Source organism: Mixophyes fleayi, chromosome 3 (assembly GCF_038048845.1).
Source record: "Mixophyes fleayi isolate aMixFle1 chromosome 3, aMixFle1.hap1, whole genome shotgun sequence".
Classification (NCBI taxonomy): Eukaryota; Metazoa; Chordata; class Amphibia; order Anura; family Limnodynastidae; genus Mixophyes; species Mixophyes fleayi.
The window spans coordinates 89,667,028-89,684,026 of record NC_134404.1 but is presented as its reverse complement, the minus strand read 5'-3'; positions in this window follow the sequence as shown (position 1 = coordinate 89,684,026).

The following is a 16,999-nucleotide window of genomic DNA, read 5'->3' as shown; positions in this document are numbered from 1 at the left end:
AGAATGACCAGCGTCTATTATAAGAACGTGATTTGGGATATTTAATGGACTGTGCTTTCTGGAAATAGATATACATGGGACATTTTTGGACATAGAAAAATCAAATTGCATTATTCAGAGCTGGATCTTGAGTTTTTAAAACTTTTTCTAAGGACTATTAATTAAGAATAACAATTATCCATTGCGATAATTTTTTTGGGCAGTGGTATTTTTAGTAGTATTTATGGATTGAGTTTGTCTTCTTTTTATCGATTTATTCATTTGCTGGAAAAATACAATTGTGCTTACTTGTTAACTGGTAAATTAGGTTCCTTGTGGTTTTAAGCTAAGATTACTACTGAGAATCTAAGCTTGTGCTATGCTGAGGGGGAAGCCGCTACAGATATGTTACCTAGAGTCTTATCTGCGGCTGCTTCTTCCCTGGTGCAGAATCCTGATGAAGATGACCATCAGCGCGGACATTAAAAAATAATGAAATAATGAGATACATTTTAAAAACTGTGTGCCCCCTCCAAACAGCTTAACCAGCCCTATTGCTTACAGCCTAGACTCGTACTATTAAATCAAGGGGACAAAAAGCATGGGGTCCCCCTGAATTTACTATTACCAGCACTAGGCTTTTCCAGCTGGGACTAGTGGCACTAAAACAGGAAAATCTACAGTGTGAGGTGCCTTTGCCATAATGGCAAACCAACCCGAGGCCTACCAGCACAGGGCTGGAATTCCTCGGAAGTTTGGGCAACCGAAAAAATGCCCCCCCCCCCCTATCTCTATGTCCATGGCGCACTAAAGATCCTAGCATGCCCAGGCTGCCATTTAGTGTTTGGGCAAGCTGACAATTGTAGTACTACATGTGCCAGCATATCCATGATTGCCAGGGCATGCTGGCAGTTGGTGCCCACTGGGACCTGTAGTGCAACAGGGAAAAATGTAAACTGGGGATGCTGCAGTTGGACTTGAGCACCCAGGCGATACTAATCACAATTGCGTCAGTAAGAAAAAAGATAGATATAACTATTTACCAGTCCAGGAAGAGAAACTACATCTCCCACAAGGCTACTGTAAAAATGGAGCGGAGCCTAAGAAGACTGAGAAATGAGAGGGCGGAGAGAGAGAAGGAGGAGCGTCCTGGGAGAGACTGAGCTGTGTGACCAGTCTAGATAGGTGACCCTAGGCAGAGGAGCATCCTGGGTGGTCTGAGCAGAGAGAACAGACAGTCTGCAGAAATATCAGAGTGGAGTGATGAACAGAACCTGCTGGGAAGTCACAGTTTGAAGTTGTAGGAAGAGGTTTGCATGCACCTCTGAAGAAGGACATTTTGCAAGTCAGCCATTTTGGAGATAATCAAGTTCAGACCTGTGACACACACTGGTGCAGATAAGTTACTAGTTATTTTACCTATCTGTTATTATTGAAGTGGGGTTTGGACTATATCTGGCCACAAGGGCTGAAGAGTCAGGGATAGATGAGTGGGCAGGTAAATGTGCACCAAGTGTTTGTCTAATCAGCATTTGAGCTTATACCACAAGGGGATACTTTTGGTGTTACAATAAAGTTGTGGAACTACAAGTCCCAGGATACAAATAAAAAAGGATACAAGTTGAGGATTTTACAGTTGTTGCTACAGGATAGGATACATAAGGCTGTACCTTACTGCAAGTGATTTAAAGACCTCTAAAAGCTGCAAACTGGACCCATGACACTTCCATGCCATACAGCTTCCATACAGAAGGGCCCCAACTTGCAGGGCACTGCTCCATTTGTGTGGCATGTTTGAATACTGCTGATGTGTGTGTTTGGCAGTATATTGCAGAGCTATAAGTAAAAATATATACATTCACCCCTTGAGATATTGCCAGTATCAGGAGCCAGTAAGGTTAACATCTGATATATTTTTCCAGTGTATAAGGCTGTGACAATTAATGTTTATATTGTATGCTGTTAATATTATTGATTTATTGCGAGTTATTGTGTTAACTTGGTGTTCATAGTAAGAAGTGGTGCTCCACTTTCATCCACACTGTCGTATTGCTGTATTGTATTATTCGCACTGTTATATCAAATTATACCAAAGTATATTTTACTATAAAATCACAAAGCTGCATTTAGGTTTTCTGTCACTCACCGGACTGTGAGTGCCATTTCCCGTGTGTTCAGGAACCGTGGCATTCCGCCATCCTGAGGGTCTGCGCATGTGCAGCCCTTATCAAACCTTCAGTACCTGTTGCTTTTAATTGATTGGATGATCAGGCAACCCTCCCTATTTAAACCACCTGTGATCATTACCTGGTTGCCTGATCTTGGAGTCTCATTCCCCATGAGCCTCTGAAGGTGTTCCTCGTGTATTCAACTCCTGCTGATTCCTGTTTACTGCTATTGTGGTTTCCAGACCACTTCAACTCTCCTGTGTTCATCATGCCTGCACTCAGTTGATTCCTATCTGCTATTACTACCGGACTCCTGTTCATTTCAACTCTCCTGTGTTCATCGTGCCTGCACTCAGCTGATTCCTATCTGCTACCTCCGTTACTACTACAGAGTTCCTGATCGCCTCAACTCTCCTGTGTTTATCGTGTCAGCTCTCCGCTGTCTCTGTTACTACTACAGAGTTCCTGATCGTCTCAACTCTCCTGTGTTTATCGTGTCAGCTCTCCGCTGCCTCCGTTACTACTACAGGGTTCCAGACCGCCTTTACTCTCCCGTGTTCAGCCTGCCTTCTCTTCGCTGCCTCCACCACTACTACTGGATACCAGACAGCCTCAACTCTCCCGTGTTCATCATTTTTCTAGTTTCACTTACTACTGCTTCCTGAGTATTGCTTCGTTGATTCTGGATTACCTGCTGTGCGCTGCACCAACCTGATTTCCGCTTCCACCCTCCAGTGGTCTCTCCTCCTGCCGGCCTTCAGCCGTTCAGGTATCCCTGCACGTCTCTCTGACAGCCTGCTCTCCTGAACCGCGGTATGCATACTTTCCATTGACTTTGCTTTTGTATTGCATATCCATCTGGACTGAGTTGTGTTCTCCTCCGGAGCCTCCTATCCACTGAAGCTATTGTTACCATTGACTTTGTTTCCTATTGCCTGGATAGCTATTGTGACTTTGTATACTTCTAGCAGTGCTTGTCAGTTATCGTTGTATTGTGGATATCATTGTGGGATCAAGTTCTGTGTGCCCCGTGTATACTCTGCTTTACATTCATCTCCTCGTGCCCCTCCTCACATATATATATCAGTGGTACAACTTGCTGACGCAGACCACTGACTCCTGTTCCCTGTGACACCAGTTTCAAGTATCCTCTCACATAAGCAGTGGTACAACTTGCTATACGCAGACCACTGACTCTCCTCACGTTTCCTTGTCCATCTGGTTCCTCGTGTACATTCATCTACTCATTACCAGTTGCTGCTAGTCATAGACTTTCCTTGAGCATTCTCTCACCATCTGCTGTTTCTCCGGTTCCATTGTCATCCTGCTACCAGAGAACCATAGTACCAGCTATATTACTCTGGTAAGTCCATCATCTGGTGATATCCTGGGCAAAGACTCCTAGTGCCCGTGACATTTTCCATTTCAATAAATGTGCCTGGCTGGCTTTTGCAGCACACAGTTTGTCACAGAGTTTTAATACTGGGCAGGGGGTTTCCCGAATCTCCCCCTGGTGTATCTTTAGAACACCCCCCAGAAGAGAAAGCAACGATTCGTGGAGAGGCACTGAAAACCAAGTACAGAAGTGAAAAGCATCTGCATCATTCAATATATATACCATACTTACCTACTTTCTTGCAGCTCTTTCTGGTAGAGGGGAGTGACTGAAGGGCGGGAGGGGGATGGGCGTGGCCGAATGTGGCATTTTGGCCCCTCCCTCGCGACGGAAATTATGTTTTGTCTTGGAGGGCGGGGCCAAAATGACGTAATTCACTGCAAATCGCATCATTTTGGGGTGCCAGTAGCGGGATGCGGGAGTTTTGCCTGCACTCCCAGTAGTCTGTGAGACCGACCCGAATTTCGGGAGTCTCCCGAACATTCCGGGAGAGTTGGCAAGTATGATATATACACCCTCAAAATGCATAATACAGAAGAGGGTGTTACATAAATAAAACACACAGGTTTAAAAATAATTTATGTGAAAAAAAGACACTCCTACACATCCCTTATTCACCCTCTTCATTGCTCACCTAGATCGAATCATAGCATCCTCTTCATCTGTTCTGAATCCATGAATCTTGGGATTGGCAAACAAAAAAGCAAAAACAAATTAGATGACACTGCTAGCTGCTAAGAGCTCCCATTGCAAATGAGCAGCTATGGCAATCCCCCTGGTTGTATACATGACACTACTACCACTAAGAGCTCCTTAGCAAAAGGGGGCTGGATAGTGGGCAAGTCAATTCTATTTTGTTTTATTTTAATTTGCCATTTCAAATATACAGTAAAGTTTACAATATTGTTCCCTTCTTCATTACTGTCACAAACACGCTCCCAGCTGCCGTGACTTTGTGGTGTTTGCTGTATGAGGTCACACACGATTTCAGCCCGCAGTCTCTCTACCTATCACACAGGTTATAGACCTAAGGAATCGTCCCCAACACAGCGCTCTCACACCCCCCAGACACTTCAGGTTCTGCCACCACCTATTGAGTATGGGCAATAGGACCCCAATATACTGTCCCACACTGGCACACAGGCTTCTAGTTATCCACAAACTAACAAGACCCACACCAGCACACACAGGGTTAACTCTTCACACCTCCAGACTGTTACACAAATGTAAATACAAGCACACACAGCTTGTTAATCAAATGTATCAACAAATCACACACTGGCATTCCAAGGGTTAACCTGGACGAGCAATCTCTTCTAAACAGGCAATGAATTTGTTAGAGTATCAAGGACGCAACTTATTAAATTGTAGATTAAATATACGAGAATACAGGGCATTCAGAAATAAAGAAAAATAATGAATAAACAATTAATATATTGACATAACAAGCAAAAACAGTTTAAAATAAAAAGGATTACATTCAGATTTGCACTTACATGAATTGCATTCTGGCCAAGGGGAATTGGCTAGGAAGATGGACAGCTTATCAATGTAACTTGATTTCCCCAAAAGTCTGACAGTTTTTTCCTTCAGAACACAGGTTTTTGAGCAACATGAAATGGGATGTTCTTCACAGGGGCGTTTAATGCTAATCTGGGGTTGTGTCCTGGGACACTTTTTCAAACCAAATTTACATGTTGCCTGATTTACTAACCAATTCTACCATGTGATATATTTTTTCTGGACAGCGTTACACCGATCCAATTTTAACATTATCAAAGGCTATTCTCTCTTCAGGAGGGATAGGGTAAATAAAAGGGGAGGAGGAGTATGTCTTTATATTAAGCCAGAATTAAAACCAAGTATTCAGGAAGTTATATACGAGAATATTGGTGATAATATAGAGGCATTGTGGGTGGAAATATCCAGCGGAGGAAAAAGTTCAGAGAAGTTTCTGATAGGGATATGCTATAAACCGCCAGATATTAGTACGATTGAGGAAGCCCAACTTCTACAGCAAATTGAAAAGGCTACACAACTAGGTCAAATTTTAATTATGGTGGATTTTAATTATCCGGACATTGATTGGAGTACTGAGACCTGCGGTACAGCTAGGGGAAATAGGTTTCTGAGCACGCTAAAAGACCATTACATGTCCCAATTAGTTGAGGAACCAACTAGGAACCGGACTATACTGGACCTAGTAATAACAAACAATGTAGACGTAATATCAAATATTCAAGTAAAGGAGCACTTGGGAAACAGTGATCATAATATGGTCTCATTTGAAATTAGTTTCCAGAAACAACAGTATAAGGGATCAACTAGGACTTTAAACTTTAAAAAGGCAAATTTTAATATGCTAAAGGAGTCTATAAAGAGCATAGACTGGGACAAAGCCTTGGAAGGAAAAAATACGGAAGAAATGTGGGCTGTCTTTAAAATGTTGTTGGAAACATACACGTATAAGTTCATTCCTATAGGAAATAAATGTAAAAGAATTAAGTCTAAACCAATGTGGCTAAATAAAAAGGTAAGGGAAGAAATGCAAAGGAAGAAGCGTGCATTTAAATTGTTTAAGTCTGAAGGGTCAGAGGAGTCCTTCCATAGGTACAAGGAATGTAATAAAACATGCAAAAAGCAAATTAGATTGGCTAAATTAGAAAATGAAAGGCACGTTGCAAAAGAAAGTAAGACAAACCCCAAAAAGTTTTTTAAGTATATAAATGGCAAAAGGATTAAAAAAGATAATATAGGACCACTAAGAAGTGAGATGGGTGAATTGATAAATGATACTAAGGAAAAAGCAGAGATATTAAACACGTTCTTTTCTTCAGTATTTACCAGAGAGGAACAAATGGCAGGAGTAATACATAAAAATGGAAATGAAACCATGCCATTAATTAATACTTGGTTGTCAGAGGAAGAAGTCCAAAGGCGACTGAAGAATATTAAGATAAATAAAGCTCCAGGTCCAGATGGCATACACCCAAGGGTCCTTATGGAATTAAACTCGGAAATAGCTAGACCGCTATTCTTAATTTTCAGAGATTCAATCTCATCAGGCTCAGTACCAAGGGATTGGCGAATAGCAGATGTGGTGCCGTTGTTTAAAAAGGGGACGAGATCACAACCAGAGAATTATAGACCTGTAAGCCTGACATCAATAGTGGGGAAACTACTGGAAGGTATTTTAAGGGACAGTATTCAGGATTACTTGGTACGCAATAAAATTATTAGTGGGAATCAACATGGATTTGTGAGGGATAGGTCATGTCAAACTAATCTAATTAGTTTCTACGAGGAAGTTAGTGGGAACTTAGACCAGGGCAGGACAGTAGATGTGGTCTACTTAGATTTTGCAAAGGCCTTTGATACAGTGCCACACAAGAGGTTGGTTTACAAAATAAGGGAACTGGGTCTAGAAATCAAAATTTGTACTTGGATCGAAAACTGGTTAGAGAATAGGGAACAGAGAGTTGTGATAAATGGAACATTTTCTAATTGGTCAAAGGTCTTAAGTGGAGTTCCTCAAGGTTCCGTGCTGGGACCACTCCTTTTTAATATATTTATTAATGACCTTGGTGATGGTTTAGAGAGTAAAGTTTCTATTTTTGCAGATGACACTAAACTCTGTAAGGTAATAAAATCAGAGCAAGATGTAGCTTCTCTACAGAGAGACTTAAATAAACTGGAGGATTGGGCGGCTAAATGGAATATGAGGTTTAACACAGATAAATGTAAGGTTATGCATTCAGGGATCAAAAACAAGAACGCAATCTATAAATTAAATGGAATTAATTTGGGAGAATCTATAATGGAAAAGGATTTGGGAGTGCTCGTAGACAGTAGACTTAGCAATAGTGCTCAATGTCAAGCAGCAGCTGCAAGGGCAAACAAAGTATTGGCATGCATAAAAAGGGGCATAGATGCAAGGGAAGACAGTGTAATTTTGCCACTGTATAAATCATTGGTAAGACCTCATCTTGAATATGCAGTACAGTTCTGGGCACCACTCTATAAAAAAGATAATTTGGAACTAGAAAGGGTTCAGAGAAGGGCGACAAAATTGATAAAGGGTATGGAGTCATTAAGTTATGAGGAAAGGTTAGCCAGTTTAGGCATGTTTACTTTAGAAAAGAGGCGTCTAAGGGGAGATATGATTACTATGTACAAATACATTAGGGGTCAATACAGAGAGCTTTCATGGGAACTTTTTACCCCAAGGACCATACACAGGACACGTGGTCATCCCCTAAGGTTAGAGGAGAGGAAATTTCACAACCAGCAAAGGAAGGGGTTCTTTACAGTAAGGGCAGTCAAGATATGGAATTCATTGCCAGGGAAGGTTGTGATGGCAGATTCAATAGATATGTTTAAGAAAGGGTTAGACAAATTTTTAGCGGAAAGGTGTATCCAGGGATACGACCGCTAATTTAAAATAAAGGATAGTAGTGGATATAGGGTAAAAATTGGATTGCAATATTGAGTCTGGGGGGGATTTTCAAAATTGAAACAGATGGGCGGTTGCCTACTCTGGATTAATTACAAATATAAGTGCAGGATCGCAGGAGATCCAAAATAGGTTGAACTTGATGGACTGGTGTCTTTTTTCAACCTCATCAACTATGTAACTAAAAAAAAAAAAATCCCCTATGACTTTGTCCATCTTTTGATATCAAACACGCCTAAGTACAGTGCATTCACAGAGCTTACACTCCTTTTCTTCATTTCTCTGTGGGGTAGAATTCTTAATTTAACATATGAGCTGCCCTTCATGCTATGGAGGAATATGTGGTTGATCACTACTTTTATTGATTTTAAGTGGCATATTTTAAAACTGAATTATTTTTGTCTATACAGTATTACATATAGGCTATGTTAGCACATGGCCTCATTGAGCCAGATCACATGCTGAGCGGTACCTAAAACTCTATTCAAGTGTCACAAATAGTCTAGATCTCACCCCGGGAGTCCTTTGAACTGCCCCCAGGTGACACTTCTATCTGTTCACACTGGGGTGTGCAAAGCCATCCAATAAATTTACAACAGACTCTCTGACTGCAAATCTTACACGTTAACTTATCAATGGATTCATTTGATATCACCTATTTACACTGCAGTTATGAATGATCCCTTTTAAATAACTGCAAGCTCTCTATGTTCACGACAATTACCCTAATTAATTTTCCAGTTTTTAATAAATAAATGACAGCAAAAATAAACTCTCTGCTTTTCCCATTCAGAAATGTATCTGTCCGCACAGTAGCTAGTTGACTGGAAAAACAAACCAAGGCAGGTCAACCCAGCGTTACACGGGCCATTTTTAGTTACTGCCATTCAATCTCATGAGATAACTCATCCAAAGGAAAATTGAAAATAATACCTTCCTGTTTTCCCTACTTCTCTATTTCAAAGAGCATGTTCTGCCCAAAATTGTCTAAGACCTCTTGAATCAGTGATTAATTGCTCATTCCAAAAAACTTTATGTAGGAGATCAATCGCCTGAAGTTCATTCGAGACTAATCATTTGCAGAATTGCACCACTGAAAAGAGATAGTCACACTACAAAGTGATTACAAATCACTTGTGCGGCAGAGCACATAGGAAACAATGAGTTACAAAATAAGGCACCTCTGTTATGAGATTAATCTCTTGAGATCACATACCTAAAAATTGCTAGTCTTAACTAGCTTTTTGCACTTAAATGAAAACTTTTTTAGAAAACTATTTTCAAATTCCCCACTAGATGTCAGTACAGCTTCATTTTTCACTTTACAATTTAATAAAACAAAGTATAGTATCTCAATCTTCCAATAAACTAAAATAGTAAATATATCTTTGTGTTCTTAATAGCTACAGACAGATGGTGTTTTTGTGGTTTAAATAGGTGCTGAACATTAATTAAATTACTTTATTGGATCTTGTAACATGTAGCATATACAATTAATCTTAAGGACGACCATAATATAAATATGTAGAGTATCAGTAGTTAAACACAATATTATATTACTAATATGCAACAATATCAAATCATCATCATCATCAACATTTATTGATATAGCACCAGCAGATTTCGTAGCGCTTTACAATTGGAAACAAACATTAATAAAACAATACTGGGTAATACATACAGACAGAGAGGTAAGAGGACCCTGCTTGCAAGTTTACAATCTATGGGACAATGGGAGTTTGAAACTCAAGGGCATGTGCTACATCATATTACACATTGGACCAGCCAGAATGTAAAGGTACAAAGTATTGAGTGGGCTGTGTGATCAGTCACACAGCAATGTTTGTCAGAGAATTGTTGTGTTAGCAGTGTAGAGGATGGTAATAGGGTGATCTAGGGAGGTTAAGATGGTGGTTGTGGAATATCATAACCTTGTCTGAAGAGGTGGATTTTCAGTGAACGCTTGAAGGTTTGAAGACTAGAGGAAAATCTTACTGTGCGAGGGAGGGAATTCCACAAATTGGGTGCAGCTCAAAAAAAGTCCTGTAACCGAGAATGGGAGGATGTGATGAGAGTGGAAGAGAGACGCAGATCTTGTGCAGAACGGAAGTGTCGAGTTGGAAGATATTTTGAGACAAGTGAGGAAATGTATGTTGGTGCAATTTTGTTGATGGCCTTGTAGGTTAGTAGAAGCATTTTATATTGGATTCATTGAAAAACAGGCAACCAATGTAGAGACTGACAGAGTGGCTCAGCAGAGGAAGAACAGTTTGCAAGGAAAATCAATCTAGCCGCTGCGTGCATAATAGATTGTAGGGGTTCAAGTCTGAATTTGGGAAGACCAGTAAGGTGGGAATTGCAATAGTCGATGCTGGAGGTGAAAGACTATGAAAGACTATTTGCATCACCAAAGCAAATAACATAGGATATATCTATACAACCCAAAGAATGTGACCTGATCAAATGACATGGTTATTTCATAGCTCTATTGCATCTGAAATACTCACATTGATAAATATGAATTGGTATAACATACATGATAAGACTCTTAAAGAAAATGTGTCCATGGACAGAAATCAAGGTGTCACTGGCTGCATGCTCTGTTTTTATTCATCATTCTTCTTTTGTTAATTGTATATTGCACCAGTAATGTCCCAGTAATGTCCCACATATTATAATAGCCATTACTTTGTGAATACTGCAATGCCCCACAAATTATAACAAGCAATTTTCACACACATGTAAGCAACCACCTTACATTATACCAGCAGTGTCCCTCACATATTATATAACATCAGTAACTCCCGGACATTATTCCAGTATCTCGGGTACATTATACTGTTAGTGCCCCATATACATTATTGTTCTAGTGCACTTATACGTATAGCAACTGATGTCCCAGCATACATTACACCATTAGTGTTTAGACACATATAGCATAGGCAGTGCTGTGATGGCACATATTATATCAGCAGTGCCGTGACATGACATATTATATCAGCAGTGCCGTGACATGACATATTATATCAGCAGTGCCATGACATATTATATCAGCAGTGCCGTGACATGACATATTATATCAGCAGTGCCATGACATATTATATCAGCAGTGCCGTGACATGACATATTATATCAGCAGTGCCATGACATATTATATCAGCAGTGCCGTGACATGACATATTATATCAGCAGTGCCATGACATATTATATCAGCAGTGCAGTGACATGACATATTATATCAGCAGTGCCATGACATATTATATCAGCAGTGCCATGACATATTATATCAGCAGTGCTTCCACACACATCAGTAGTGTCTGGCATATAGAAGCTTCAGAAGCTGCCTTCTTCCTGTCCACGTTATGATGTAATTCAAACTTACATCTCTGTCTGATTGGGCAGGGAAAGAACACCTCCAGCAGAATGAGAGGGGGGGTAAAAAAAAATGCATGGCCCTCGAGCTGAGAATTTCCTCATCATTTATATAGCGCTGTACAGAGAACTCAAAACAGTCCTAGCCCCAATAGATACAATCTAAATTCCCTAAAACACAGACTAGGGTCAATTTTGATAGCAGCCAATTAACCTATTAGTATGTTTTTAGATTATGGGAGGAAACCTAATCAAACATGAGGAGAACATACAACTCCATACAGATAAAGCCATGGTCAGGAATTGAACTCATGACCTCAGTGCTGTAAGGCAGAAGTTCTAACCACTGAGCCACTATGCTGCACATGGGTTTCCTCCAGCCACTACCCCAATGGTAAATTGGTCCACAGAGGTAGCAGCTATGTCACTCCTAGGGTTCCTGTGTAATAAACAAGTGATCTGTATAAGTTGTTGGTTTTATCCTAAAGAAAAACAACACACAGATAAACACAATAAATACACCAAGGTTTTAAGTACAGTTGTATTTGAAGAAAGTGCACACACAATGGATATATTTTATTAAGACGAGTCATAAACCAAAATATTTTTTCCTGTGCTTTAACAATGCCCAGTGGCACACTATTGCTCAATATTTATGTTCTCTTCTTGATACATAGAACACTGCAATAAAAACGAGAAAAGAAAAAAGGTTAAAAGTTATCAAAACTGTACTTGCCAACATTCCCAACTGGTAACTGACACCAGATCCATCCAAACTAAGCATATTTTGGTTGAGGTTACTTTCCCTATTCCAATATGCCACACTCCTCTAGTCTGACCTGCAGAATCTGGGAGCGTTGGCAGACATGTACCCCCCTACCCACATTCTCCACTTCCCAATACTTTCTGAGGCAAATGATTCAAAACATGTCTCATAGGCAATCATTTGAATTTATTCATAATTTTCCACTAGGTAATGTAATTGCTGGATGAATTGTGGGTGGTGTGTAGGTGGGAGGTTGGTGCACACTCTGACCCTCATATAGAGTTGGACGTAGATCTGTTTTATTTGCATAAAATACACATTTCCGTACTGCACATGCTTATCAAACAATGTGTATCCATACGTCCGAATGCAGATTTGGTTGCATCTTACACTTCCAATTTCATGTGACTGGAGAGAGTGGAATGGAGGAGGGAAGTAGGGTCTGTTAATGTAATTGCAACTTAGGTAGACCTGTGTGCAGACGCATATACACCTGCCATGAGGCGTATCTGTTATTGGTGCTGGAGCGCTGCTGAAACTAGACCCAATGATGATGACAAATGGCAGCACTTAGCCGCTTCTGATTGGATTCTGAGTCACCTCTCCAGCTGATAGTACTTAATTCATTAGCAGGCCTGCTATATTAGTATAAGTCATCTAGTCGCAAAACCTAATTGATATTCCCATTTGGACTGCAACAGGAAAGGATTTTTAATAAGGGAAATAACATCTGTTTGTATTTAATTCAACTTAACTTAATTTAATTTGTATTTGTATTTAATGATATTTTATATGGTAAATGTGACTTTCGAATACGACACTTCATTACATTATTATATTGTGTACAAATAGGATAATACAACTTGTACATTTACCACTAACCCTGTCTAGACACATTTCTATGCTTTCTTTACGCTATGGCTATTACTCCCGCATATGCTAGTGTAGCGCTGGACGCGTCCTGAGACGGCATATGCACGTAAATGCGCTTTTTCATGCACACATCTTTTCCTGCTAACGTGCAGGGCATAAATGCGTCCAGCTCTATATTAGCCCCTCTGTGTGGGTCACCTTTTGGTTTATAAAAGAATACAAACAAACTGGTCTTGCTATTACAGATAAGCACTTACATCGCTGAGTAAACTAAATCTTGTTGATTTGGAAGTTTAATACATATGTATTTTTTTTAACTAACATGATTCTTGATTCTTGGCTGACCCATACGTTTAGATTATTGCATGTAAACACAACCTGATGCAGAATAAATGGGGCATAAATACATCATGAAAAAGCATTAAAAATGAATATAATATTTACATGTGGACTTAACTTATTCTACATAAATAAAAAATCTATAATAAATAGATGTAGTGTATAAGGTTAGCAAGAGACATAAATATAGTAAAGTACATTTTTTTTAAATGTTCACACATATACTGTATATATCCCTTATCTGTACATCTGTCTGCACATCTTGTCCTGTTCTCAGTATTAGCAGATTAATGTTATACCTACTTCCGTTTTGGTCTCATCAGCTTCCTCCCCCAAGCCTCTTACGAGCATTTAGGAAGAAACATACCATGGCATAGTGTTATAATAGTAAAATAAATTACTGTGTGTGTCTTTTGCAAGTTAGAACTTGACTTAATGCAGACACTCCTCACTATTTAATGCACCCCATTTTCCCACCACAGTTTACATACATCAACTATGATTGTTGCAGACATAATGTTGGGGTATCCATTCTGCAAATAAGCACCTTCAATACAGATGTCCTCACTTCTTTACATGGCAGCTCTCTGAGACAATGTTTTACCCAGTATCTGGTCAAGAGAATTTACTACAACACCTTGTCTGCGAATCATTAATAAAGGTTAGGGCTTTTCCACTTAGCTATTTGTAGGCAGAATTCTGTCTCAGTAATGACTTATGACATCATGCTCTTATTAACCCTTAAAGCTTACTATGTAAATAGTGAATTTAAAGTTCCTTAAATGGACATATTCATTTGAATATTCTACTAAGAAAGAGTTTAAAAGTCCCCCTAACAATTTTTTTTTTTTTAGTAGGGAACCTATTACAATCCTACAAGCCCTTTAGGAATCTCAATGAATGCAGTGTTTCATGTAATATGATTGTACTTTTAGGAACTTATTTACACAGAAAACCCGACAATTTAGCATTACTTTAAACTATTGCTTTTATTTCCACTGGAACACAAATAAATAAGCACATAATTATTATAAAATATTTTCAATGCACAAAAGAGAGCAAGATTGGATCTTGAGACAACTTTGTAATATTACTACTATTGTATCAAAGTACGTTTAATACATGGTACTTAAAAAAAAAGTCATGTACAAAAAAGGAAAAAGGATAATCCCATTGGTGCATTTATGACATATGTAAAAATGGCTCGTGGCTGCTTAAATAGTTCTCCAGTTTTTCACTCGCATTTCAGGAATGCCTGAAATGGTTAATGAACTGTGAAAAAAACGTAATGACATTCAGATTTAGGATCAGTAAACAAATTACACTGAACATATATATTGTTTATATTTTTCTTAAAAACCCTGTTACAGTATTTAAAAACGCTGTACCATAGTACACTAAAAACATACTGTTTTATATTACTTTACATTGTATTTAATTGTCAATAGGCAATAAAGAAAACATACATTGCTAATATACACAGGTATAAATATAGCTACTTGTATACATATTTATACAAACAACATTTTAGTGCAAGGATAACAAGACCAGGTTGTAACTTGACTGTGCTTTATTAAAATAGTACACAGTACTCTGGACACAGAAGGCTACTCTATAGTTTTATCTAATTGCAGTTTAAGCTAGGAACTGCTTACCACATGTAAACATAAGTGGGGGTATGAATGAGTGTTGTGATGCGCCAGAATTCTAATAAATATTTGCATTGAACAACTGCTGGCACCTTGGTAATACGGTCACATTTCATTGTTTTGCACCTAATCAGACATCGTTTACTGTTAGGAAAGAAATGTTGATATTCCAGAACCTTATTTAAATGAATAAACATATAATGCACAAGTGACATTACTATTTGTATACAGTACATACAGGTAGCATACATTTGGGTTTAGTGATGTAATCCCTTATAAATGGTGTTTAGTGATGTCATTACTTTATTGTTCATTAAGAATATTTATGTTTTTAGAAAAAGGATATTAAGAGTCACCTCCCCGTCTCATAATGTAGTAATGAGCTAAGCATTAGATATGGGTTTACACCACGCATCTACTTATAATGATGTATTGTACTATGCACACTTAGGGCTAGATTTACTAAACTGCAGGTTTGAAAAAGTGTAGATGTTGCCTATAGCAACCAATCAGATTCTAGCTTTCATTCATTTATTTAGTACCTTCTACAAAATGACAGGTAGAATCTGATTGGTTGCTATAGGCAACATCCCCACTTTTTCAAACCCGCAGCTTAGTAGATCTAGCCCTTAGTCTGAAATGTCATACTTTGTTTTAGGAACTAATGAAGATAACATTGCCATGAGACATGTCGTAAACCAATATAAGTGTATTTATTTATTTGTTTATAAGAGCGTATTTTGTAGATAACATGGAGAGTATATTGGTATGTGCATACTCATATTTATTGTGGATTAGTAAAGGGTCAGGTGCCAAAAACATTGCTTCTTATTGATGCAATGTGCATGGATTATTGAGTGCTGGTTCTACAGTGACTTCTAATATCCTATTCATTTATACTACACTTATTATGCCCAGTTTATTCTTATACTTCTGTGTTTCCATATTATGATTATTAACTGTAGAATAAGTTTATATCATTCACTGATTTTTAAAAAAAAGAACATATGTATATAGCATTACTTGTTTGAAGCACAGTAAGCTGAGAACATTGTAATATTGCTTCTTTTCACAAACTGCATCTTTTTAAGTGATAAACATCAATATCTAGCCTACATATCAGATTATTGTCATTCTAGAGATACATTAAAGTGCTCTTGTTCTATATTTTGGGATTGTTGATAAGGGGCTCTCCTCTCTAGCATAGATACAAAACGACAGGTACAACGATAACCCTTAACTCTAGCCCTCACGTTAATCTCACTTTACTGTGACACAATTTTGCATGATCGAAACTAAACACAACCAGCATTATAACAATAACAACGGTGATCAGCCCACACATATGTATCATTACTTTAATGTAGTAGCTAAGTGCTAGATTGTGGGACTAGTAAGGTTACAAAAAAGTGTTTTAAAGCTTTACACCAATCTAATCAGTGCAAAACTTTCAGGTAAATCTATTTAACATAATAAAACTAATAATTTTCAGCATGGACAAACACATATATAGACGCTGTTTAATGTCTCTAGTGTATAATGTTGATTTACACAATAAAACACAAGAGGGAGTTGTAGATGAGTGTCACTACATATTACTGGCTCATAGAAGTAACATACCTCCTCAATAGCCCCATATCTGCATACAAAAACCAGGGGCATAATTTGGGCGGATTGGGGCATACCTAAAATCTCAGTGTTGTCCCATCCTAGCCTGCATGCTTGAGAGTATTGGACATTCATCTTTTCATCATTTTACTACTCTTTAAGATCTTTTTCTTAATGTGTAACCTTAAGTATAATTGAACACCGCAATCTATTTAGTTAGTACTGCTCATTGTATGGTTATTCCAGTGCTTTTTATTTCTGATACTCCCACTATTTAGATTATTGCTGTCTGCGGAAAGCTTCGATTTAGTGAAACAGGCAGGTTATAAAAAACAAAACAAGCAAAACAAAATACTAGATCATCCCAGCCAAACAATAATATAATAGGCTGCAGTT